The 8,181-nt window shown below is 43.0% G+C and overlaps 1 pseudogene; it reads left to right on the top strand.

Moving 5' to 3' along the window:
• The first annotated feature begins 2,925 nt into the window (after positions 1-2,925).
• LOC123408831 lies at positions 2,926-4,415 on the top strand (annotated as a pseudogene).
• The last annotated feature ends 3,766 nt before the right edge of the window (positions 4,416-8,181 follow it).

An 8,181-nucleotide genomic window follows, 5' to 3' on the forward strand; every position in this document is an offset into this window, starting at 1 on the left:
TTTTGCCTTTACCTTTTATTAGTTCGATCCTTCTTGGTTTTATCTTTCTCTAGTAGAATAAAGGTCTTAGTGTTCTAGGCTTGAGTTTTGCTTTGTGTCTTCCCCATTGTAATCGTGCTCGTGAGTCATATAATAAAGAGTGTTTTAGTCAAGGACCTTGCCTCATGCCATGATCTAAAGAAAAGAATAATAAAAGAGCAAAAGCATGAAAGATCATGTAATGATCTTATGGGAAGTGATGACTTCACATATAAAAAGAATGTTGATTGAAACTTGTTGTGGGTGAAAAAACGTAGACCTTGGTCTTTATTGAAACTAATAGGAAGTAATAAAGAAAGAGACGTTCACATATAAATATATCATCTTTAACACCGTCTATGATTGTGAACACTCATTGAACTATTACATGCTTAGAAGTAGATGTTGGACAAGGAAGACAACATAAAGAATTATGTTTTCTTGGTTCCGAAAAATGTTATATGACTAGAGATCCCTTAGCATGTGACGCTTTCTTCCACCTCATATCAGCCAAAACTTCCGTACTAAGTAGAGATACTACTTGTGCATCCATAAACCTTCAACCCAATTTTGCCATGAGAGTCCTTCAAGTAAGTTGTCATCGGTGCAAGCAATAAAAATTGCTCCCTAAATATGTATGTTCTATTAGTGTATGGAAAATAAGCTTTGTATGAACCTGTGATGAGGAAGACATAAAAGCGACAGACTGCATAATAAAGTTCTTTATCAGAGGAGGCAATATAAAGTGACGTTCCTCCACACTAAGAGGTCACAGATCCAAACCTCAAAAGCGCATGACAACCTCTACTCCCCTCTGCGAAGGGCCTATCTTGTACCTTTACTTCTTGTCCTTAAAAGTGTCATGGTGATCGACACCAATTCCTTAATTCGCCTTTATCTTGGCTAACGTTATATGCTAGGGAAAGATCTATATTCATATGTCAACTTGGAACTAAGTATTCATGAATTATTATTGCTGACATTACCCTTGAGGTAAGTAGTTGGGAGGCGAAACTATAAGCCCCTGTCTTTCTTTGTGTCCAACTGAAACTTTGATCTCATGAGTACCACATGAGTTTTAGAAATTGTAGGAGACGAAAGGATGATTGAGTATGTGGATTTGCTTTACAAGCTCTTATTTGACTCTTTTCGATGTTATGATAAATTGCAATTGCTTCAATGACTAAAGGGTATTGGTTGTTAATTCTCAATAAGGTTCTTGATCCATACTTTACTTTGTGAAGGAATTATCACTTTAGCATAAGAGATTATCTGATGTTATTGCTATTCCGACTATGATCATGATGGATCCATGTCCGTATCTTGTTTTGTTGACACCTCTATCTCTAAACATGTGGGCATTTTTATTGATCTCGGTTTCCGCTTGAGGGCAAGCGAAGTCTAAACTTGGGGGAGTTGATACGCCCATTTTGCATCATGCTTTTATATTGATATTTATCGCTTTATGGGCTGTTATTACACTTCACGGTACAATACTTATGCCTTTTCTCTCTTATTTTATAAGGTTTACATGAAGAGGGAGAATGACGGCAGCTGGAATTCTGGTCTAAAAAAAGGAGCAAGTTTGAGATACCTATTCTGCGCAACTCCAAAAGCCGTGAAAATCAACGAGGAATTAGGTTGCATTTTATAAAAAATAATGGGCGGAAGAAGTACCAGAGGGGAGCCACCAGGAGGCCACAAGCCTGCTAGGCGCGGCCTACCCCCTGGCCGCACCTTGGCGGCTTGTGGGCTCCCTATTGCCCCTCTGGCTCCCATCTTTAGATATAAGGAGGGTTTCGTTCCAGAAAAAATCAGCAGGAGGCTTTCAGGAGGAATCGTCGCTGCCACGAGGCGGAACTTGAGCAGAACCAATCTAGAGCTCCGGCAGGGCCGTCTCGCGTGGGAAACTTCCCTCCCGGAGGGGGAAATTGTCACCATCGTCATCACCAACACTCCTCTCGTCGGAGGGGACTCATCACCATCGACATCTTCATCAGCACCATCTTATCTCCAAACCCTAGTTCTTCTCTTGTAACCAATCTACGTCCCACGACTCCGATTGGTCCTTGTAAGGTTGCTAGTAGTGTTAATTACTCTCTGTTGTTGATGCTAGTTGGATTACTCGGTGGAAGATTATATGTGAAGATCTTTAATGCTATTCAATACCTCTCTGATCATGAATATAATTATGCTTTGTGAGTAGTCACTTTTGTTCCTGAGGACATGGGATAAGTCTTGCTATAACTAGTCATGTGAATTTGGTATTTGTTCGATATTTTGATGCGTTGTATGTTGTCTCTCCACTACTAGGAAAAGGGCTATAGATGATATAGACACTAATGGCGCACCAGACAAGTAGTGCGCCACTACTATATAGTAGTGGCGCACCATGTGTAGGTGTGCCATTAGTGTGATGGACACTAATGGCGCACCACACACTCGGTGCGCCACTACTATATTTGTTTTTGCAAAACTACTAATGGCGCACCACCAGCTGGTGCGCCATTAGTAACCATGGTTACTAATGCTACATCTGTACGTGGTGCGCCACTACTATAATTGTTTTTTTACAAAACTACTAATGGCGCACCACCAGCTGGTACGCCATTAGGAACCAGGGTTACTAATGGGGCATCCGTAGTTGATGTGCCATTACTATATTTTTTTTAATTTTTTTAGTAAAACTACTAATGGCGCACCACCAGCTGGTGCACCATTAGTAACCAGGGTTACTAATGGCGCATCTATCGGTGGTGCGCCATTAGTAACATGGGAAAATCGATGCCTTCCTGCCCCTGTCCGCCACACACATGAAAATAGACCGCAAAATTAGACGACCGTAGACGAAAATGGACCGCCAAATGTTTTTGTTTCAAACCCCCAAAACCGAGCCGTGCCCCTCGCATGCTCTCTGTTTCCTCGCTGAGCCGACCTGCTCCCCGCGCCACCGCCTGCTCCCCGCGCCGCCCACCGCACCTCCACCCACCGGCCGCCCACCGCACCTCCTCCTACCGGCCGCACCCTCCTCCATGCCGCGCCCCCAATCGCCGTCACCATGAGCTACCGCGAGTCGGCCCTCCCATCGGCGCCGCCGCACCTCCCTGTCAGCTAGGGTTGAGGTCGTCGCGCCCCTGACTGCTCCGCCGTGCCACGTTCCCTCCGCTGGCAGGTACCCCCCTCTCTCTCCCTCTCTCTCTGACCATCCTATTTCTTCTCTCTTCACCAGATTCGGCTTCTCCGTCAGCACGGTGCTCTGGTAGATCTCCTCCTCATCTGCAACATCAACAGCAGCAGGACATCAGCAGGACCGCCAAGCTCGCGAGCAACTGCTGGACGGCGGGGCTCGACGGTTTCCTCATCTACTGGGACTTTGCCACCGCCGAGCTGGTGCGGAAGATCAAGGTCAATGCCCCGGTCCACTCCATGGTGAGCCGCTCGCCCATCGTCTTGTGCTGGGCCTGTTGATTTGAAGTCGAGGTACCGTACGTGGGGCTAATATTGTGTCTTATCTGAGCTTAGGTGATTTCCAACATAAGCAAAACATTGAAAGTAACCGAGGTGTACGCTCCTTTCTCATTCGTATCTATCGAAGCTTTGAGCAAGACCGCTATTCAAGAGAAGGCGAAGGGTAAGACAGTTAATAAAAAAAGGAATTGTGGGGGCAGATGAGGAGTTATGAGTTGACCAAAGGGTGTCAAGTGGGTAATGAACTGGCTCAGGTGAGGTTTCCAGATTTACGCATTCCATTGCCCAGATGAGAATTTATGGCTTTTCTATCCATAGAACTTAACCATCTCATTACTTTCTTTTATCCAAACAGACACGGAAGCCAAAAAAGATTGTCGCGAGTTGTTGTGGACAGTTTTTGGGCATTGCAAATAAGAGACATCTCTATATATGGAGCATACCTACGAAAGATTTCAATCATGACAATATAAGGAAAATAAAGCTTGGTCACACAAAAGAGTTGAGCACCCTGTCCTTCCATCCAAGTGGGAGAATCGTTGCTGGTGGTGATGTAACAGGGAGGATCTTAATCTAGAGAGGTTTCGGAAAGGCCATGTTTTCTGGAACACATGGTGCAAAGTCTCAAGTTGATGAACAAAGGGATGGTGTAAGGGGTAAAGATGATGCGGGTATTTGCACTACATGGCACTAGCATTCTAGCGGAGTGAACTTTCTCAAATTCTCTTCCGATGGAGCTTACTTGCTCTCAGGTTTTGATTACTGATGCTTTTACCTTTTATCGATGCCATTTTTATACTACATTTTAGTCTTGTATGTTGACCCTCTTGTGTCTAGCCTTGTAACTTCAGTGACCAGAATCTTCTTATCTTATAGGTGGTCTGGAGGGGGTTATTGTTGTATGGCGCAGACACGGAGGGGTTCTATAGGGAGGTGCAGGAGAGGATCCTCGCGAGGTACGACAAGGCGTTCGACTGGTCCCTCAAGGCCAAGATGATGGGCAAGAAGGCCGCCGAGTCGGCGTGCATCTTCGTCGACGAGTGCGGCCTCGTCGGCCTGCTCACCCCGGAGCAGTTCCTCGAGGAGCGCGAGGGCATGCTGCAGGAGCTCTTCCCCTCCTGCATCGTCCTACCCGGTTTGTTTCTCCCCTTCTAATGATAGAAGATACTCTCTATGTTGTTTACCTGTAACTGTAAGTGATGCGCCAAGCTTTCTCACTTGTCAGCTGTGTGGTGGGCAGCTAAATCCCTGAGAGTGTATAATATGACTGCTTACTGTAGGACCATTATGTCTTTGATGGTTCATTCACTGGGTTGACAATCTGTTACCAAACAGGCCCAAGACTATATGCCACCTCTGTTGCAATTTCAGGGTTGAAAATATGTTAGATGGAAAAAAATTGGGAAAGGAATTTGAGCTATAGAAGATCTTTTAAGTTGACTTAATAAGTTGTTCTGTAATTGCTTCGGTTGCTTTTGTGACTTGTTACATTCTCCGTTACTAGATTAATGTCACATGACACCATAATAAGGAACTGGAGGAATTAAGGGAACACCTTGGCAACTCATTTCCAGTGAACCTATGGTTTTAGTTTTCACCACACAATGTACTAATATATGCTGCCAAGACAATATGTCATGTTGCGCTGCCATGTTCTTATGTTGTATCATTATGCACTATCAAACCACTTCACTGCCTTTGTTGCAATTTCAGGGTTGAAATTTTTGATGGAATTTATAAGATGTTTAATTCTAGTTGTTCTTTGTTCTATGAGGCAACACAGTGGTGAGGAAGAAACATACAGTCTCATCTGTGGGAAAAGTGATAGATCATACGAATTTGTGTGCTTCTTAGGGTGTCATATTGGATATGCTGGTGTTGCTTGGTTGTCTTCACATGGAACATGATGATACGGAGAATTGGTGATAGCTGGTGCATTATGGTCTCTGCCAATTCGATTATTCGTTTTAATGTATGCCTTCTGAAGCTATGGGGTGAGCAAGGGCCAAGGAGTTTTGTGTGCAGTATGTTAACCTGATGATGACTTGCCGGTTTGATAAGGTTTTGTGCTATTTAATTTATTGCTGTTGATTCTGGTGTTCTGATTGTGTTAGTGATTTGCCTTGATGAAGATCAGATAGTGGCCTACCTGAGTTATATGAAACCTATTCGAGATTTATCAAAACATATGTTGGTTTATGAATGCTATAACAACTCACATACGTGTATGCTAGATAAAAGAAGCAACCAAGCTAGTAGCTTCATGGCATTTCAACTCATATAGTTTTTTTATATAAGAGAGATTCTGCAGTTTAATAGAACACATCGTGAATAATTATGAACTTCCTTTTTTTAGGACTATTTGGTTTGATTGTATAGCATATGAGGGAGCATTTAATCTCTTGCGCAAAAACACCTTGCCCGAAATAAATAATCTATATTGCCTCTGATACTACAGCTCAATTTATCTCTGTTCTTTCAATAGGTTCTTTGCTCCTACCACATGATTTTTTTGGCCTGCTATGGTCCTGTAATACATCCTGATGCTACATTCTCCGGCACCATAATTGGTTTGGCTGCCTACATGCTACCATTTCTAACTGCTGAATTCATGGCAGGTGGTTCGGTTACTACTGTCTCACAGACTAGTCGTGCTACCTTCAAAGTGGTTACTAATCATAGTAAGTTTACTGAACATCCAAACAGGTACCCTGTTAAAGGCCACGAAATGTAAAAGTCAAGCAGCTATATGCCCTTGTGACATTTAACCTTTGTGCCTTGTAATTTCTTTACATGCCCTTTTGATGTTTACTTTATTTTCCATGTAATACTGTAAATGTGCATTTGTTCATTTGTTGTCAATAATCTTATTTTTTTTCCTATGGCAGCATTATTCGACAAGGCAAAAGAATGGATGGTTATATACCTGCTCATTTTACAGGTTAAACTATACTCTGCTCTACATGTTTTCATTTGCTTATATACCTGCTCATTTATAAAAGAACTGATGATATATAGAGTCCTTCAATTTTTTCTCCCTCTAAGTTAAGATCAACTAAGATAGTTACTAGGAACATGCATGCTATTGAACACAGATCTATCTTTGACGCATGTTACATTCGTTCTGTTCATCATATACTGGTAGTTTAAATGTGGGGTTCAAGTGTACAACTGGACTGTAGCCTTGAAGAAAGCAAAGGATGGGTAGTTCTGGACATATACTTTTATTCCGAGTTCGTCAGAAATTTCACAAAGTACCGACTTGTTAGCTGCTACTGATTGTTTGGCTTAGCACTTTCAAAATACATTCGGAGTTATGTTCTTCAAACCTGTTTTGATGCTCATAATACCTTTCATTACTCAACCATCGCCTATGCTCTCCCGCCCTCTTCGATGAGGCGACGTCTCCCTGCTCCTTCCACGGCATGACGGCAGTGCACTGCATCGTCTAAAGCACCCCCATGGTGAGCCATCTCCATTCCTCTATTCTCCCGGCTGCTCCCATGCATATCGTCTAAAGCACCCCCATGTTCATGACGGTTGTTACTACAAAAGTAATGCACGACCGACAACATAGCACGTATCCACCATTGTTACTAGAAAATGGAGTAGACTAATATAATTAATGCTCACAAATGGGAATGTTGAACCGCCAATAAAACTAAAGCAGTACTCACTTGCTTTGGCCTCTCCCATTCTCCGAAAAATATGTCACTTGCTTTGGCCCAAATCACATATTCAATAAAATGTGCACATCACATTTATTTGTATAACTGTACACTAGCACCAAATTCCACACCACCAGCCCCTCCTCTCTCTTCCCTGGTGACCTCCATAGCAGAGTTGGACAAGGGTCCCTCCCCTTGTATGGTTGTTGTTTTAGTTAGGGTCAATAAATTGGATTTGGTTTGAGCTTGCCCCTGTAACTCTCCTTCTAGATCTGGTGCAGGCTGTCGGAGACAGAGAAGATAGATGGAGAGATGTATACTAGATTCTCGCAATTGTGTGACTGAATTGGTCGTCGATCTGCAAAGTACCTCGTGAAGTGCAGATTTAGCGTTGGTGAATTTTACTGAACTCCACCCTCTCGAGTAGTTACTAGATCTCCTACTATTCGGTGTCCAGACTGTTTTTTCCATTGTGATGTGTTTCAGATTTTGTACTTCGGGATTTGGTGCGAGGAAAATAGAGTAGCATGATTTATTGATGTTGTGTTGTACAGTGATGTAGGTAGTAGTTTATTTGAGTCCAAACTGTGGTAGATAGAATTTATGTTGTCAAGCTTTGCCTTGAGAAAAATTGTATACTAGGATGATTATGCTCATAATCCATTCACATGGTACTGCTGCAGGCACACTTCATGGACGAGGAGGACCACCTACGACGATGAACATGTGTGACCTCACCCCGGAGCCTGACGAGCTCGAAAATGACAACATCGTCAACCTCGATCTTGATGACAAGGTTGATCCCTAGCTTAGTGCCACACTCAAGATGGTCTTCCCATATCTTTGTGATGTTGTTTTGCTGTGGCTAAAATTCCTCCTCTACTTCCTTGCTGCAACTGTTAATAATTGATGTTTCTAGCTTTCGCAAATGCTTCTCGCTGTGCTCTGCGTGCATCAATAGGATAACTACTCTAAACCGTGCATAAGTTATCTTGTTATGTGTTTTTATAGCAAAGGATCCTGTGAG

This window comes from Hordeum vulgare, chromosome 7H (assembly GCF_904849725.1).
Source record: "Hordeum vulgare subsp. vulgare chromosome 7H, MorexV3_pseudomolecules_assembly, whole genome shotgun sequence".
NCBI classification, from domain to species: Eukaryota; Viridiplantae; Streptophyta; class Magnoliopsida; order Poales; family Poaceae; genus Hordeum; species Hordeum vulgare.